The sequence below is a fragment of the Suncus etruscus genome, chromosome 13, assembly GCF_024139225.1.
Source record: "Suncus etruscus isolate mSunEtr1 chromosome 13, mSunEtr1.pri.cur, whole genome shotgun sequence".
Taxonomy (NCBI): Eukaryota; Metazoa; Chordata; class Mammalia; order Eulipotyphla; family Soricidae; genus Suncus; species Suncus etruscus.
The window spans coordinates 42,731,825-42,750,293 of NC_064860.1; the positions used below are offsets into that span (position 1 = coordinate 42,731,825).

Here is an 18,469-nt window from a genome sequence, read left to right on the forward strand (position 1 = left end):
CAAGGAAGAAGGATGATTTAGGAGGGAGCTCGGCTTCTCGGGGCTCAGAGGGAGTGGAGATGACTTACAAGGCCAACTTGCTGGCAGGCTAGGTCACCCCAGTCAAGGAGTGGTGGCCCTTCAACGGGGCCTGTACTCCAAGTCACCAAGAGAATGTGATGAAAAATCCACTCCTGAGCAACTTTCACATCATGGCAACAGAGTATCCACAACAGAGTATTCAGCTGCCACAGTATCCAGGCTCCTTTCCCCAAGACTTCGCTTCTCCTCCATGGGGGATGTTCTGGCCAAAAAGCAGGAGCAGGAGCTGGAGCAATAGAAAAGCGGAAAGGGCATTGCCTTGCACATGGCAAAGCCGAGCTCGATCATGGGCATCCCATATGGTTCCCTGTGCCTGCCAGGAGTGATTCATGAGCACAGAGCCAAGAGTAGCCCCTGAGATCTGCTGGGTGTGGCCCAAAAACTAAAGTAAGAAGTAGGTACAGAAATGAGGAAAATGTGGGAATTGAACTCTCAGCCCAAGAAGCCTCTGGGCTCTCCACACTCCTGGAGCCAAGCCCCAGTTGGGACTTCCTATGGATGGAGAGATCTGAGATTTGAGAATTGTAATGAGGGCATCACCACTTATCAGAAGCTCAATCCCATCCACCTGGAATCGAAATCTTCTCCACTGAAGTGTACCAGTCACCACTGAGCAAAGGGAGAGAGAGGAGAAAGAAGCAGCATCCCCAACTGGGCCCTGGTACCCCATCACTCAGCTTCATCTCTGCAATAACCAATAGGTCCCACAGCTGCTGTGGCTGTTTTGCCTAGTTCTCCTCTCCAGAAGTCTCGGCCAGGACCCTGAGGCCCTTCGGGTCTCTGGAGCTGCCTTGGCCAGGGAGAAAATCCCCTTCCCGAAAGAAAATCTGCCATGATGGGGCACAGTGAGTACGATATTTGCTTTGTATGCAGCTGGCCCAGGTTCGATCCCCAGCATCCCATATAGTCCCCCGAGCTTGCTGGGAGTGATTTCTGAGCACAAAACCAGAGGTAACCTGAGAACCACCAGGTGTGGCCCCCCTCAAAAAAAAAATCTGCCTATGAGAATAGTGCATAAGACTCAAGGGGGCAAATGTGCCACATGCAGAGAAGATCCCACTTCCATGGGAAATAAATTAATGAGTTTACATGTTTAAATGAGAAGATATTTGCTCTAGAAAGAACATGCAAAGGGATACTGTTTCTATAAAATAACTGGCTGCTGTGAAAAGAGGGAGCGTGTTCATTAAAGGCACACCTACGACAAAACTGAGATTAATGATGAGAATGAGACAGCACCTACCAAAATAAAACAGTAACAACGTATGTTACTAAAGTTAATAAAACATGTTCAAGGAGAAAATTCTAAATCTGATAAGACAAAGAAATGTCGGGCTGGAGCGATAATACAATAGGGGAAGGCATATGATTTGCACAGGGTCAACCCAAGTTTGATCCCCGAATCCCATAAGGTCCCCGAGCCTGCCAGAAGTAATTTCTGCATGCAGAGCTAGGAATCAACCTGAGTACAGTCGAGTGTGGCCCAAAAAAAACAAAGAAAAATAAAAACACCCAGAATTGAGATGAATTTTTAATTAACCATCTTAAGTTGACAGAAGACTGGAACTTCCAGTAGATTAGACATTTGTCCCACAAAAATCAGCTAAAATGCAGAGCAGTAACATGCGTCACAGGGGCCGGCGAGGTAGCGCTAGGTCACGGTTCGATCCCCCGGAGTCCCATATGGTCCCCCCAAGCCAGGGGCAATTTCTGAGCGCATAGCCAGGAGTAACCCCTGAGCATCAAATGGGTGTGGCCTAAAAAAACAACAACAAAAAAAAACATGCGTATCAGAGTACCAATGCTACAGCAACCTTCAAAGGAAAGTATAGAGCTGGAGAAGTAGTACAAAGAGTAACACTGACCTAAACTCGATCCTCAGCACCCCAGATGGTCCCTGAGCCATGCCCCGAAGCATTGAGTACTGTTAAATGTGACCCAACAACAAAAAAGTAAAACGGGGCCGGAGCAGTAGTGCAGGGCGTAAGGCGTCTGCCTAGAACGAACCGGTTTGACCCCCCGGAGTCCCATAGGGTCCCCCAAGCCAAGAGCAATTTCTGAGCACATAGCCAGGAGTAACCCCTGAGCATCACTGGGTGTGGCCCCAAAACAAAACAAAGCAAAACAAAAAGTAAAACAGGGACCAAAGAAATAGCACAGCAGAGAGGGTTTTTGCCTTGCATGCGGCTGACACAGGACAGACCCGGGTTCAATTCCTAGCACTCCATATGGTCTCCTGAGCCTGCCAGGAGTGATTTCTGAGCGCTGTCAGGTGTGCACCCTCCAAAAAAATGCCAACCTAGACTCAATCTCTAGTATCCTATATGGTCCACTGAACCTTGTAGGAATGATTCCTGAGCGCAGAGCCAGAAATGACCCCAAAGTGCCACTAGGTGTGGCCTAAGTCCTCCTATATCCCTCCAATAGTAAAACAAACAGAAAGGAGGGCAATGAGCCAGAGAGATAGTACAGCAGGTAGGTTCCATCCCTAGTATAGCATATGGTCTGCAAAATCTGTCAGGAGTGAACCCTGTTTACAGCGCCAGGAGTAAGCCTGAGCAATACCAGCTACAATCCATTACAGGGCACTTGTTGCTTTGCATGTGGGTCAGCCTTTGTTTGACACTCTGTAGCAGTGCTTCTCAAATAGTGGGGCTCGAGACTCTGTAAAGGGGGGCACATTTGACCTTAGCAAACACTGTCATAACAGGCTAAGCCTCGTGTTTATGTCTCTGTATGTCTCTGGAGCTGAGAGTTGCTGTGTCCTGCTTCAAACTCCGTTTCAAAAAGCTATGCATTGCAAAATGTGCTCAATGTAGCCATTAATCCAGACATCACCTCTAATTTAAAAAAATCAGCTCAAATAATTTTATATGTTTGTTTTGCAGGTTAAAGTATTTTAAAATAAAGATACTATTTTCAGCCACGTGGGGTTGGCACGAAAAATATTTTCTTCTTCCTAGGGGGGCATGACAGAAAATAATTGAGAGGCACTGCTCTATAGGGTCCATGCAGCAAGTATGGCCAGGGATCACTACTGAACCATGAACCATGAACCATGAACCACCCACACACTGCTGGGAGTGACGCCCCAACCAAAATAAATAAAAAGCTTACAACTGGACAGGCAACAGGAGAACATGCATACCACGCACATGCATGCCTGTTGCTTCCGTGTATAAATAACACACCTATTTACCCTCCCCTGAAACATTGCAGAGTCTCTGGCTGGAATTTGGGACAGCAAACTCTGTGGTATGGTTGGTCACCAAGGGATGAGGGGTGATGCTCTCTATGGCACAGCACAGGACCAAACTCTCTATGGCAAATGCAGAAAAGCATGCCAGGCAAGGAAAGGTAAAGAATCTGCAGGCTGGGATCCTATCCCTTCAGGGGCACAGTCAGAGGCCACATCTCTATTGCAGGGATGTCATGATGGGTCATGGCACAGGAGCATCCACTCAAACCGCCCCCTCCTTGTGACTCCAGAGAACACACAATGATCATCTAAGGGAATCTTGCCCAAATCTGGGTTGCTGGGCAGTTAAACATAGAAAAACCAGAGCCTGGAGCACAGCCCTGCCCAATGGGACTGATCACCTAGTTGGCAAACAACGAGCCGCATGCGGCTCTTTACACTTTTCAATGCCCTCTTCTGTGTGTCAGGTGGCCACTCCAGGAGTCAGGACTCTGCTCCTAGCCTCTGTCAGTGCTAAGGAACAGAGTCCTTACTCCTGGAGCGGCTGCCCAGCACACAGAAGAGTCACATTAAAAAGTGTAAAGAGGGGCTGGAGAGAGCACAGAGGCATTTGCCTTGCAAGCATCCAACCCAGGATCTAAGGTGGTTTGTTCAAATCCCGGCGTCCCATATGGTCCCCCGTGCCTGCCGGGGTATGGCCCCCCAAAAAAACAAAAAAATGAAAAATAAAAAAACAGGATAGTTAATCTATGCTTAGAATGAATCTCCAGTTTGTATGCTTTGCTTAGAATCTTGAGGTAAGGGGCTGGAGTGATGGTGTAAGCAGTAGGGCATTTGCCTTGCATGCGCCAACCTAGGATGGACCGTGGTTTGATCCCCTTCCATGTCCCATATGGTCCCCCAAGCCAGGAATGATTTCTGAGTGTATAGCCAGGAGTAACCCCTGAGCATCACCGGGTGTGGCCCAAAAACAAAAGCAAAAAAAAAAATGTTGAGGTGAAATTCTAGGAATATTAAGCAATAAAATTTGTCATGAATGAAAGTTGTCCTATAAAACTCATTTGCTCTCTGTAGCTGTTAGAGGTATCATTTTGCATACATTTCATTTTTCTATCAATACTTACAACAATGGTAAAATTAAAAAAGAAGTGAAAACAAAGCAGAAGTAAAAAAAGGGTGAAGTGGATAGAAAAAAATAAGAATACATCACTTGCTCAGACAATAAATTTCAAAAAAAAAAAAAAGAATAAATTTCACTGCATGCGCCAAAATAAACTGTAAGGGATCAAAAGATGCTGGTGAAAAAAGTCTGCCACAAGAAAAGACAGGTGTACATTGAAAAGAGCATTTGCCTTACATGGGGCTGAGCAGGTTTGATCCCTAGCATCCCATTTGGTCCCCAAGCCTGCAAGGAGTGATTTCTGAGCGCAAGACAGGAGTAACCCCTGAGCACTATCGAGTGTGTCCAAGAAAAAAAGAAAAGAAAGAAAAAGGAAAGGCAGGTGAGAATGTAATTGGATGTGAGAGAGGACCTCACACCCAACCTCATGGGCAGAAATGGGGATGGGAAAAAAGATTGGCAGAATAAAAGAGGCTATGTCTCTCAATTTCTATGAAAAGAAAAATGGCACCATTTTCAGAGCAAATGAAAAATGGGGGAATTGCTGAAGCACAGGAGGAATTAATATCCCCAAGTTTAAGGAGCTCAAATAAATTAAGGAAAAATATTAACTCCAAAAGCTAATGTGACAAGAACAAGAGCAGAAATATGAGAGAAGATAAATGGCTAATTAACACATGAAAAAAAGGTGCTAGGTACTTAATCAGTCAAAAATTGAATTAAAACAAGGATGCTATTTTTCACCTGTCATGCTAGCAAATATTGAAATGCCAATGAGTGTGGATTCAGAGGCTGGGCAGTAATTACTGAAACCTCTTGGGAGACAAATTTAGTGGGGGAAGAAAGAAAAAAGCCTCGGTGGAGAGGAGGTTCAAAGGTTGTTTGAAAAGCCATTATTTGACAGATTAAGGTCCTCTGTACCTTAAACAACAACAACAAAAGCTTCAAAGGGTCAAGTGATAGTATAGTAGGTAGGCAAAACCATCTTGGGTTTGATCGCTGGCATTCTTAAATGGTCCCCCAAGCACCGCCAGGAGTGACTCCTGAGTGCAGAGCCAGTAGGAATCCAGGAGCATCGCCAATGTAGCCCCAAAACAAGAAAAAAATGCCCCTGGCCCAAAGCAATAGCACACTGGTAGGGTGTTTGCTTTGTATGTGCTGACCAAGTTCAATTCACCCCATACCACATATAGTCCCCTGAGTCTGCCAGGAATAATCCCTGAGTCAGGGCCAGGAGGAAACCCTGTGTGGCCCAAAAACAAACAAAAGGCTTCCAGAAGATATGAGATAACTTGGAAGGCTGGGCCCCGGTTCTGCATGAGGAGGCCTTAGTTTGACCCCCAGCACCACATGGTCCCACCTACCTCCCAGCATCAATGGGTGTAAGTAGCCTCTGATCATCACCAGGTGTTAAAAAAAATAAATTGTTGGGCTGAAGAATAACATGAAGGTAGGGCCTTACGTGCAGAAGGACGGTGGTTTGAATCCCAGTATCCCATATGGTCCCCCAAGCCTGCCAGGGGCAATTTCTGAGCGTAGAGCCAGGAGTAACCCCTGAGCGCTGCAGAGTGTGACCCAAAAACAAACAAACAAAAATTATTGGGGCCAGAGTGATCAAACAGCAGTTAGAGCATTTGCCTTGCACTGGGCTGACCCAGGAATGACCCAAGTGTACAGCAGGAGTAACAGCTGAGGGATGCTGGGTATGGCCCCAATCCCCCCCACCAAATTCATATGGGGTAGGGAGGTTAACATAAAAAATTCAGGGGCTGGAGAGATAAAACAGCTAGTAAGGCACTAGTCTTGCACATAGCTGACCTAGAGTTTGATCCCCAGCATCCTATATGGTCCATGATCACACCAGGGATAATTACTGAACATAGAGCCAAGAGTAACCTCTGAGTATCACCAGTGTGGCCCAAAAACCTAAAAAAAAAAAAAAAAAAAAAAAAAAGAATGCAGTTTTAGGTTGAAGTGGTAGCACAGTAGATGGACGTGAGTTCAATCCCCTGCATGCCATATGGTCCCCCAAACCTGCCAGGGGTGATTTCTTACCACAGAGTCAAGAGTAACCCCTGAGCATGACCAAGAAAAAGAAACAAACAAAAAATGCATTTAAGGAAGTTTTTTTTGTTTTATCACTTTTGTTTATATTTGGGGGCCACACCCAGTGGTCTAAGATCTAAGCTTAGAAATTACTTAGAAATTCCTGGCTCTAAACTCAGAAATTACTCTTGGTAGGCTCGAGGGACTATATGGGAAGCCAGGGATAGAACTTGGATGGGATAAGTGCAAGGAAAACACTCTGCCTACTGTGCTATCACTCCAACTCTTAAAAAAAAATAAACTAGGGCCTGGAGAGATAGCACAGAGGTGTTTGCCTTGCAAGCAGCAGATCCAAAACCAAAGGTGGTTGGTTCGAATCCCAGTGTCCCATATGGTCCCCCGAGCCTGCCAGGAGCTATTTCTGAGCAGACAGCCAGGAGTAACCCCTGAGCATCACCGGGTGGGGACCAAAACCCAAAAAATAAATAAATAAATACATAAATAAACTAAACTTAAAAGAAATTAATTCAAAATTTAAAAAAAATGTGGAGATTTTAAGCACAGAGGGATGAGAAATACCCCGAAGGACAAAGTTCATGTTTTGCATGGGGGAGACCAGGAACTGATGAACCCCAATCCCCAGCACAGCACTAGGAGCAACACCCCAAACACAGAGCAAAAAGTCAGGAATAATCTTCCAGCGATGCCAGATGTCCCCATCCCATTAATGATGTTCAGTATATAGAAATCAACCTGGAGTCTGAGAGATAATATAATGGACCTCAGATTCAATACCCAGCATCCATGTGATTCCCAAGAGCCTGCCAAGTGACAAAACAAACTCAAGACCAAAAAACAAACAAACAAACAAAAGATTAAGTCTCCAATAAATTTTGGAAATTAGCCACCAGTTGTATCTGAAGAAACTGAATGCTGTTGGTTGCTCATAATTTGTATTTCTTTTCTTTTTTTTTTTTTTTTTTTTTTGATTTTTCGGGCCATACCCGTTTGATGCTCAAGTATTACTCCTGGCTAAGCACTCAGAAATTGCCCCTGGCTTGGGGAGACCATATGGGACCTCGGGCGATTGAACCGCTGTCCTTCCTTGGCTAGCACTTGCAAGGCAGACACCTTACCTCTAGTACCACCTCACCAACCCCTGTTTTTCTTTTATAATCAACAAATATATCATTTGAGATTAAAAACCTCACTTGGGTGCTCGCTTCGGCAGCACATATACTAAAATTGGAACGATACAGAGAAGATTAGCATGGCCCCTGCACAAGGATGACACACAAATTCGTGAAGCATTCCATATTTAAAAAAAAAAAAAAAAACACAAAAACCTCACTTGGGACAAAACACATCCCAAAATGTGCTGCTACACACGCAAGAGACACTGAACGGAAATGACCAAGTGACGAACAGGATATAAACACAAGAGATAAAATACAATTCAAGGAAAATGAGACTCTTCTAGAATAGGTTTCTAATGTGTGACACTTTCTAGCAAGAATGTGTATTATTGGTGCTGGAACGATAGTACAGTGGGGAGGGCATCTGCCTTGCACATGGCCAATCTGGGTTCAATCCTAAGCATTTCCTAGGATCCCCTGAGCACTGTCAGGATGATTCCTGAGAGCAGAGCCAGGAGTAACACCTGAGCACCACTGGGATTGATCCAGTAACAAAACAGACCCCATACGTGGTGAAAAAAAGAATGGACTAGGTCCACATATATGCAGATTCCTGCTGAAGTTTAGGGAACCCCAGAACTCCAGCCTAGAGAACCATCCTATCTCCCAATCTCAGGCAAGCCACTTGTCCAACTATGCTTCAAACAATTCCCAGCATTGACACCCCACAAATATTTAAGGAACCCCTGCGGCTAGCAGGTCCCTCAACAGAACAGCTGAGAGCTTTCTTAAAAGCAAATCCACAGGCCCGCCAGGAGAGAAAGACCTACCTGTGAAGATGCTGGAAAGGTCTCTGAGGCCTTCCAGAGACATCCCTGCTTGTCCTCTCTGTGCTCAGCCATAAACACAGCTGACTTCCTTCCCCATGCTCAGTGCACACCAGCTAATTACATGGGGCAGGGGTAGGGCACGGAGCCAACCAACCAGACAGACTACTGTATGCTCAGTCACAAGACCAAGCTATTCCCTACACATGCTCATGGCACCACCTAGCATGCCCCTCCACCCAGGAGCAGAACATCTCAGGGTCACCTTCCTCTCTTCCCTGCAGAGAGAAGGAATCCAGGAGGGCCCCAACGGATCACTGAGGGGAAACTAGGTAACCCATGCTTTGGAGACTAGCAAAAGTTCCCATGGCCTAAGGCAGGAACCTGAGACAAGAGAGCAGCCAAGTAACAGCCAAGAGAACCCAAGTGGGAGCTGGAGCCATAGCACAGGGGGAGGGCATTTGCCTTGTACTCAGCCTACACAGGTTCAGTCCCCAGCATCCCATAAGGTCCACAAGCCTACCAGGAATGATTTCTGAGCTCAGAGCTAGGAGTAAGCCCTGAGCACTACCAGGTGTAGAGTAGAGGGAGAGGGAGTGAGAAGAGAAGGGGGGGGGGAGGGAGGAGGGGAGAGAGAGGAAGAAGGAAAAGTGATAAGTAGCTGCTTATTTAAATCCGACCCAAGTCCACTTGTCTCTGCCCTCAATCTCCCTACCCTGCAGAGCCTTGTCTCTGTGCATGTACCTTCTAACATCACAGGGAGAGGGTTATAATGCAGAGAAGTAGGAAAGGTGTAAGATGAGGGCCTTGGTTGCAGCCAACACAGTTCAATCACCAGAATGACAGGGTTTCTCCCCACCCCTACCCCACTCAACCCTCAGCACTAGGGGGTCCCAACAGCACAGCCTTGTGGGCTCTGGCTCTGAACCTCCAGCCTGGTGAGCTAAGAAGCGCCAGGATTCATAAAAAGGACACACACGTGACTATGTTAATGTCTTGATGAACTCAATAATCGGAAGGATTTTTTTTGGGGGGACCACACCCGGCAGTGCTCAGGGGTTACTCCTGGCTATCTGCTCAGAAATAGCTCCTGGCAGGCACAGTGGACCATCTGGGGCGCCGGGATTAGAACCAACCACCTTAGGTCCTAGGTGCTGCTTGTAAGGCAAAAGCCGCTGTGCTATCTCTCCGGCCCCATGGATTTTTGCAATTTTTTTTGTTTTTTGGGTTTTTTGGGGGGTAACACCCAGCAAAACTCAGGGGTTATTCCTGGTTCTAGGCTCAGAAATTGCTACTGGAAGGCTCAGGTGACCATATGGGATGCCGGGATTTGAACCACCTTCCTTCTGCATGCAAAGCAAGTGCCCTATCTCCATGCTATCTCTCCTGCCTCGATTTTTGCAACTTTGTTTGTTTTTGTTTCTGATTTGGGATCACCCACTATGCTCAGGGCTGGCTTCTCACTCTGTGCTCAGAAATCACTCCTGCCTGGAAGTGCTCAGAGACCATAAGGCAGGGGTCTCAAACTTGTGGCCCTCCATACAACATTTTGTGCCCCTGCCCTAGAGGAATCTTTTTTTTGTTTTGTTTTGTTTTGTTTAGTTGTTTGGGTCACCCCCCCCCCAATGTTCAAGGCTTACTACTGACTTTGCACTCAAGGATCACCCTGACTTTGCCGCCTGCGGCCCCCAGGTAAATTGAGTTTGAGACCCCTGCCATAAGGGATGCCAGAGATCTATCTAGCTTGGGTCAGCAGTGTGCAAGGCAAATAAATGCCCTAGAGTCACTCTTGCTCTGGCTGCTGATTCTGTGGGGTTTTTTTGATAAGTGAAATAGGTAAAACCAAATAGTGCCAAGTTCTTTTTTTTTTTTTCATTAAAGATGAGCTGCCTTATTCCTTAGAATGTTGATCTCAGTTAAATATTTGCTTTTCTTTTATAAAAATTATTTTTATTTCTTTTAATTTTTTATTTAAACAATTTTATTACATACATGATTGTGTTTGGGTTTCAGTCATGTAAAGAACACCACCCATCACCAGTGCAACATTCCCATCACCAATGTCCCAAATCTCCCTCCTCCCCATCCAACCTCCGCCTGTACTCTAGACAGGCTTGCTATTTCCCTCGTACATTCTCATCATTAGGATAGTTCAAAACGTAGTTATTTCTCTAACTAAACTCATCCCTGTTTGTGGTGAGCTTCATGAGGTGAGCTGTAACTTCCAGCTCTTTTCTCTTTTGTGTCTGAAAGTTATTATTGCAAGAATGTCTTTCATTTTTCTTAAAACCCATAGATGAGACCATTCTGCGTCTTTTTCTCTCTCTCTGACTTATTTCACACAGCATAATAGATTCCATGTACATCCATGTATAGGAAAATTTCATGACTTCATCTCTCCTGACAGCTGCATAATATCCCATTGTGTATATATACCAAAGTTTCTTTAGCCATTCGTCTCTTGAAGGGTATCTTGTCTGTTTCCAGAGTCTTGCTATGGTAAATAGTGCTGCAATGAATATAGGTGTAAGGAAGGGAATTTTGTATTGTATTTGTGTGTTCCTAGGGTATATTCCTAGGAGTGGTATAGCTGGGTCATATGGGAGCTCGATTTTCAGTTTTTGGAGAAATTTCCATATTGCTTTCCGTAAAGGTTGAACTAGACGGCATTCCCACCAGCAATGGATAAGAGTTCCTTTCTCTCCACATACCCACCAACACTGTTTGTCACTGTTTGTTCTCATTCTTTGTGATGTGTGCCAATCTCTGGGGTGTGAGGTGGTACCTCATAGTTGTTTTGATTTGCATCTCCCTGATGATTAGTGATGTGGAGCATTTTTTCATGTGTCTTTTGGCCATTTGTATTTCTTCTTTGTCAAAGTGTCTGTCCATTTCTCCCCATTTTTTGATAGGATTAGATTTTTTTTTTTTTTTTTTTAGATTTTTTGGGTCACACCTGGCAGTGCTCAGGGGTTACGCCTGGCTGTCTTCTCAGAAATAGCTCCTGGCAGGCATGGGGGACCATATGGGACACCGGGATTCGAACCAACCACCTTTGGTCCTGGATCGGCTGCTTGCAAGGCAAACACCGCTGTGCTATCTCTCCGGGCCTGGGATTAGATGTTTTTTTCTTTTTTTTTTTTTTTCTTTTTTTGGTTTTTGGGTTTGACGCTCAGGGGTTACTCCTGGCTATGTGCTCAGAAATCGCCCCTGGCTTGGGGGACCATATGGGACACCGGGGGATCGAACCACGGTCCGTCCTAGCTAGCACTTGCAAGGCAGACACCTTACCTCTAGCGCCACCTTCCCTGCCCCAGATGTTTTTTTCTTGTAAATTTGTCAGTGCCTTGTATATTTTGGAGATTAGCTCCTTGTCTGATGGGTATTGGGTGAATAGTTGCTCCCACTCAGTGGGTGGCTCTTGTATTTCTTTTGAGGTGCAGAAGCTTCTCAGTTTAATATATTCCCATCTGTTAATCTCTGCTTTCACTTGCTTGGAGAGTACAGTTTCCTCTTTGAAGATGCCTTTAGTCTCAATGTCCTGGAGTGTTTTACCTACATGTTGTCCTATATATCTTATGGTTTCGGGTCTGATATCGAGGTCTTTCATCCATTTGGACTTAACCTTCGTACATGATATCAGCTGGGGGTCTAAGTTCAATTTTTTGCAAGTGGCTAGCCAGTTGTGCCAACACCACTTGTTGAAGAGGCTTTCTTTGCTCCATTTAGGATTTCTTGCTCCTTTATCAAAAATTAGGTGATTGTATGTCTGGGGAACATTCTCTGCGTATTCAAGCCTATTCCACTGATCTGAGGGCCTGTCTTTATTCCAATACCACGCTGTTTTGATCACTATTGCTTTGTAGTAAAGTTTAAAGTTGGGGAAAGTAATTCCTCCCATATTCTTTTTTCCCAATGATTGCTTTAGCTATTCTAGGGTATTTATTGTTCCTAATGAATTTCAAAAGTGCCTGATCCACTTCTTTGAAGAATGTCATGGGTATCTTTATAGAGTTTTTAAAAAAAAAAACAAAAAAAATTTGGGGGTCACACCCAGAGGCACTCAGGAGTTACTCCTGGCTCTATTGCTCAGAAATCGTTCCTGGCAGGATCGAGGGACCATATGGGATGCCGGGATTCAAACCACTGTCCTTCTGCATGCAAGGCAAATGCCTTGCCTCCATGCTATCTCTCTAGCCCCAAAACCAATTTTTGGGGGGTTTTCAGGCCACACCCATTTGATGCTCAGGGGTTACTCCTGGCTATGCGCTCAGAAATTGCCCCCAAAACCAATTTTTTTTAAAAAAGAAAAGTAGCTTATAAATGATCCCACCTTTGAATCAGAAAAATCATCTGGGGCCGGCGAGGTGGCACTAGAGGTAAGGTGTCTGCCTTGCAAGCGCTAGCCAAGGAAGGACCGAGGTTCGATCCCCCAGCGTCCCATATGGTCCCCCCAAGCCAGGGGCAATTTCTGAGCACTTAGCCAGGAGTAACAACTGAGCATCAAACGGGTGTGGTCCAAAAAACCAAAAAAAAAAAGAAAAAGAAAAGTCATCTGGGGCCAGAGTGATAGCATGGAGGTAAAGTGTTTGCCTTGCACGCAGAAGGTCAGTGGTTCAAATCCCAGCATCCTATATGGTTCCTGGAGCCTGCCAAGAGCAATTACTGAGCGCACAGCCAGGAATAAACCCTGAGTGCCCCAGGGTGTGGCCCAAAAAACAAAACAAAACAAAAGAAAAAAGAAAAACAATTGCAGGGGGTTATGGGAGAGGTAGAATGTGCCTTGCAATGCAGCCTACCTGAGCTCAATCCCTGGTACCATGTATGGTCCCCAGAACCCACCAGGAGTGATCCCTGAATACAAGGCCAGGAATTTGGCTCCAAAACTCAAAAAATAAGTAAAAATGGAGAACATAGGGGCCAGAGCAATGGCCCATCAGTAGGCATTTCCTTGCAAGTGGCTGACCCAGGACAAACCACAGTTCGATCCTCCAGCATCCCATATGGTCTCCCAAGCCAGGAGGGATTTCTGGATCTGAGTGTAATGCCAAGAGTAATCCCTGAGTGTCACTGGATGTGGCCCCTCCCAAAAAAAGATGGGGCCAGGAGATAGCATGGAGGTAAGGTTTTTGCCTTGCATGTAGAAGGATGGTGGTTCGAATACCAGCATCCCATATGGTCCCCTGAGCATGTCAGGAGTGATTTCTTTTTTTTGGGGAGGGGGGGTGCCACACTCGTTTGATGCTCAGGGGTTACTCTCGGCTAAGCGCTCAGAAATTGCCCCTGGCTTGGGGGGACCATATGGGACTCCGGAGGATCGAATCGAGGTCCTTCCTGGGCTAGTGCTTGCAAGGCAGAAACCTTACCTCTAGCGCCACCTCACTGGTCTCAACCCAAGAGTGATTTCTGAGCGTAGAGCCAGAAATCCCTGAGTGCTGCCAGGTGTGACCCAAACACCCCTCCCCCCAAAAAGGAGAACATTGGTGGAATTAGCTCAGCACTATAAAACTTGCCTTGTATGTATAAAGTTCCAAGTTCTGGGGCCGGGTAGGTGGCGCTGGAGGTAAGGTGTCTGCCTTGCAAGCGCTAGCCAAGGAAGGACCACGGTTCGATCCCCCGGCGTCCCATATGGTCCTCCCAAGCCAGGGCTGATTTCTGAGCACATAGCCAGGAGTAACCCCTGAGCGTCAAACGGGTGTGGTCCAAAAACCAAAAAAAAAAAAAAACAAAACAAAACAAAACAAAAAAAATAAAGTTCCAAGTTCTGTCCCAGCATGGGGTGGGGGAGAGGGGAAGGAAATTGGGGAAAGCATAGAGAGGAGAGAGAGAGAGACAAGAAGAAAAGAGATAAAAGAAAAGAGAGGAGAGAGATAGTAGGGAGGAAAGGGGGCTGGAGTGATAGGACAGTGGATAGGTGTTTGCCTTTTATGCTGCCAATCTAGGTTCAATCCCCACCATCCCTTAAGGTCATCCCCTGAGCAATGTCAGGAGTGATTCCTGAGTACAGAGGCAGGAGTAAACCCTGAGCACCACTGGGTATGATCCCAAAAAGAGGGGAGCTTTGGTTTGTTTTGGTTTGGTTTTTAGCCACACCCACTAACATTCAGGGGTTACTCCTGGCTATGCGCTCAGAAATTGCTCCTGGCTTGGGGGACCATATGAGACGCCGGGGGATCGAACCTCGGTGCGGTACTATGTCAGCGCAAGGCAAACACCCCCCACAACTTGCGCCACCACTCTGGCCCCTAAAGGGGAGTTTTGGTTCTGATCAGGCCTAGAGATCATGCAGATCAAAGGATGGGGTGCAAAAATGAGAAGGGGGAAATCATCTGTCTAACACTAAAGAAACCTACAAATATGCAAAATAATTTTGCCAGGATGCAAAGCCCTGAGCTCCTGGGTCTCTCCCTCCCCATGAACTGCAAACACAGCATCATGTTTCTCACTACATTTTTTTGTTCCCAAGTTTTTTTTTATGCTAATTTTAAAAGAAGGGTGTGTATGTAAGTGTGAGGGGAAGTTTGGAGGGAGCCACACCCAACAATGCTTACGAGGGTTCTTGAGGATGAAGCCTGGGTAGGCCTCTTGCAAAGTCAGCACTCTCCCCACTGTACTCTCTCCAATCCCAAGTTTCTAAAGGGTTTTGCATTGGTTTTCAAGTGATTTCAAGTGAGTTTTGCATTGGTTTTCAATTTATAAAGAAGGTATTTCTTTGTTCTCATTTTCATATGGTAGGTATCACTAGACTCAACAGAAACAAAAACTTCCAGCATCTGTCTGGAAGTCTGCGCAAGCACTTGCAGAGCCAAGAATAACCCCTGAGGGGCTGGAGAGATAGAATGGAGGTAAGGCGTTTGCCTTGCATGCAGAAGGATGGTGATTCGAATCCCGGCATCCTATAGGGTCCCCGAGCCTGCCAGGAGCGATTTCTGGGCATAGAGCCAGGAGGAACCCCTGACCATCACCAGGTGTGGCTCAAAAACGAGAGAGAAAGAGAGTGAGAGAGTGAGAGAGAGAGAGAGAGAGAGAGAGGAGAGAGAGAGGAGAGGGGAGAGAAGAGAGAAAGAAGAGAGAAAGAGAGAGAGGAGAGAGAAAGAAGAGAGAGAAAGAAGAGAGGAGAGAGAGAGGAGAGAAGAGAGAGAGGAGAGAAGAGAAAAAAGAGAAAGAGAAGAGAGAAAGAGAAAGAAGAGAGAGAAAGAAGAGAGAGGGAGAGAGGGAGGGAGAGGGAGAGAGAGAGAGAGAGAGAGAGAGAGAGAGAGAGAGAGAGAGAGAGAGAGAGAGAGAGAGAGAGAGAGAGAGAGAGAGAGAGAGAGAGAGAGAGAGAGAGGAATTAACACCAATTGAATAGTTCCTGATTACAACAGGCTGGTGTAAGGCAGAGAGGAAGGATCCAGGATTAGATAGGGGTTTCCGACTTGTGCATCTGAGCAAACAGGAAACCACTGGGAGAGATTATTTCATTCCACACACACATGCTATTTAGTGTGATCTGAGTTTTTCATTTGAAGAGGCAAGCATGAGAGGACGCGAGGGCGCACACGGGGAGCGTGGGAGTGCAAAGGGCTGTGTCTAGTTTGTGTCAGCTAGAGGCTGGGCTCAATCCTTGCCAGCAGGCGGTCCCCTAGCAGAGGAGCACCGCAGGAGAGTGACCCTGAGCCTGAGCACAAGGGCTAGGAGCCTGTCCCCAGCCCTACTTGTCATAACCCCCTAATAAAGGAATTTTGAGGACTGCAGAGGGAAGTGCACAAATAGACAAAAGCTTAAGGAAAGGAACAAAAGAACCCTTTTTAAAATGCCAAGACGAGTAAAAAAAAAAAATACTGGCAAGAGAGACGGCTGAAAGGACAGAGCTCATGCTTTGCATGCAGGAGGCCCTGGTTCCAGTCCAGACTCCGCAAGTTCTCCCATGCACCCGAAGTGAACCCTGAAAATCACTGGACTGCTGGGATCCACCCAGCCCCCACAAAATCCCTCAATGCTTTGCCCCACCTCATTCTTTTCCCTTTTTTGTTTTGATTTGTTTTGGGATCACATCCAACAATGTTCAGGGGCAAACCCCAGCTCTGCACTAAGGGCTCATTCCTAGTGAGGCTCAGGGGACAGTGTGAGGGATGGAACCTGGGTTTGCCGAGTGTGAAGCAAGGGTCCCACACTATCCGACCCTCTGAATCTTTAGGAGTCCACGACCACACAACAGTGTGTGTCCTGGAGGAATCAGCTTCAGCTTTGTTGTTCTTCGAAGTCAGAGGCAGAGTGTGGAAACTCCTGGTGACATCCCCCCACACTTTGGAACTTTCTCCTAGAGCTCCTGCTGGGGGGGGCTCTACACCTTTCCACCCAGGAAGCTCAAGGTAAGAAACTAAGTCCCTTGTGGGGCCAGAGCTTTATTTCCAGGAACACCTATCTGGGGCTAGTCCCAACTGGGGGAAGGGGAGCAATAACACAGTGGGGAGGTTATTTGCCTTGCATGCAGCTGACCCAGGTTCAATCCTTGGCATCCTACAGAGTCCTCTGAGCACTGCCAGGAATAATTCCTGAGCACAGAGCCAGGAGTAACCTCTGAGCATCTCCAAGAGAATCTCTTCCTCTTGGCACCTCCAAAAACAAACATCCCTTCCATAAATGTTAACATGATTACAAACATGTGACTTGAACTATAATAAATTAATACATTTTCAAAGCAGGGACCGGAGAGATAGCACAGCAGTAGTGTATCTGCCTTGCAAGCAGCCGACCCAGGACAGAAGGTGGTTCAAATCCTGGCATCCCATATGGTTCCCCGAAGCCTGCCAGGAGCGATTTCTGAGCCCAGAGCCAGGAGTAACCCTGGAGCACTGCTGGGTGTGACAAAAACAAAACAAAACAAACATTTTCAAAGTAAAAAGATGAGATGGGATTGACAGCACAACAGGTAGGGCATTTGCATTCCATGCAGCTGACCCAGGTTCGATTCCAGGCATCCTTTATGGTCCCCTGAGCATGCCAGGAGTGATTCCTGAATGCAGAGCCAGGAGTAATCTCTGAGCACCACTTATGTGGTTCCCCCCCCCCCAAAAAAAAATCATAGGTGGGATGGCCCCCAAATCCAAGAATTAAATTTTAAAAGGCAGTTTGTTAGTAGAGGTCTTTGGATTGGTCCTCATATTGCCTTATTAGGTGTCTTTCAATTAGTTCCTTTGGTTTACATGTTAAAGAGATGTTTCCCCATTGCCTCATCTGTCTTTTTCCTCTGCCCATGGGGGTGGGCTTTGTTTTTCCCAAAAAACTGGGGCGGCCTGGAGGGGACACTGCCTTCTTGGCTCATCGTTCCATGTGGTGGAGGGACTGGCTTGTGGGTGAAGAGCTTGTGGTGTGAGTTTCTGGCTTGCAATTCCTTAGGGCCTTTGCATACCATTTCACATAGGTTCAAGATGTCTGCCCGGCCCTTAATAAGTGCATGTGAGGAAGGCCAGAATGTTGGCTTGGTGGCCCGGAGTGTTCCTGCTTGGCCTGTGGGAGAATCATGTTCAATATCGACCACTGCAGGACTCCGGAGCACTGAGCTGGGAGCAGCCCCAATTTTGCCTTTGGATCTCAACCTCAGATTCAGGATTCAGGGGTGACCCACACTGGGCACCAGATGCCTTCCCAGGGAAAACCCAGCCCCCTACAGGCAAAGCAAAGGTGCAGGTTTGGGACCAAACCAGCAGGTTCTCGATTTAGTGAGTAACAAGTCCACCCTTTGGCACCGGAAATCATCCTTCCTGTATGGTCTCACCTCAGCCCTTAGCAGCTTCGAAGCTTCACTTTGTCCTGAACTTTCCTCTTAATTCACAACGCTGAACCTTCCCGTGGTTTCTTTTCCAACCACACCCTTGGTCCCTGCTCTTTGTACCACAATTAGGACACACCTGGACAGACCAGGTGGCCAAAAAGGGGTGTCGGTGTGACCAGAAGAGCTGCAAAAAGAGGGGGGAGTCCTGTGAGAAAAGAAGTAAGGCTGGAAACTGACCTTCTGCCTCTTGTCTGACAGTGGTGAGCCCCCTGGGGCTGTGCAGAAGAAGAACTGAATGAGAAGCAA

At 46.6% G+C, this 18,469-nt stretch overlaps 1 protein-coding gene and 1 non-coding gene across 2 annotated transcripts in view; one reads left to right on the forward strand and one right to left on the reverse strand.

Moving 5' to 3' along the window:
• The window catches only part of ITSN1 (intersectin 1), a 229,022-nt gene that overhangs the window by 187,730 nt on the left and 22,823 nt on the right, over nt 1–18,469 (reverse strand). The gene's annotated exons all lie outside the window — the stretch shown is intronic.
• On the forward strand, nt 7,662–7,768 carry LOC126026600 (U6 spliceosomal RNA). Its single transcript, XR_007501824.1, has one exon. It is a non-coding gene; the product is annotated as a U6 spliceosomal RNA (small nuclear RNA).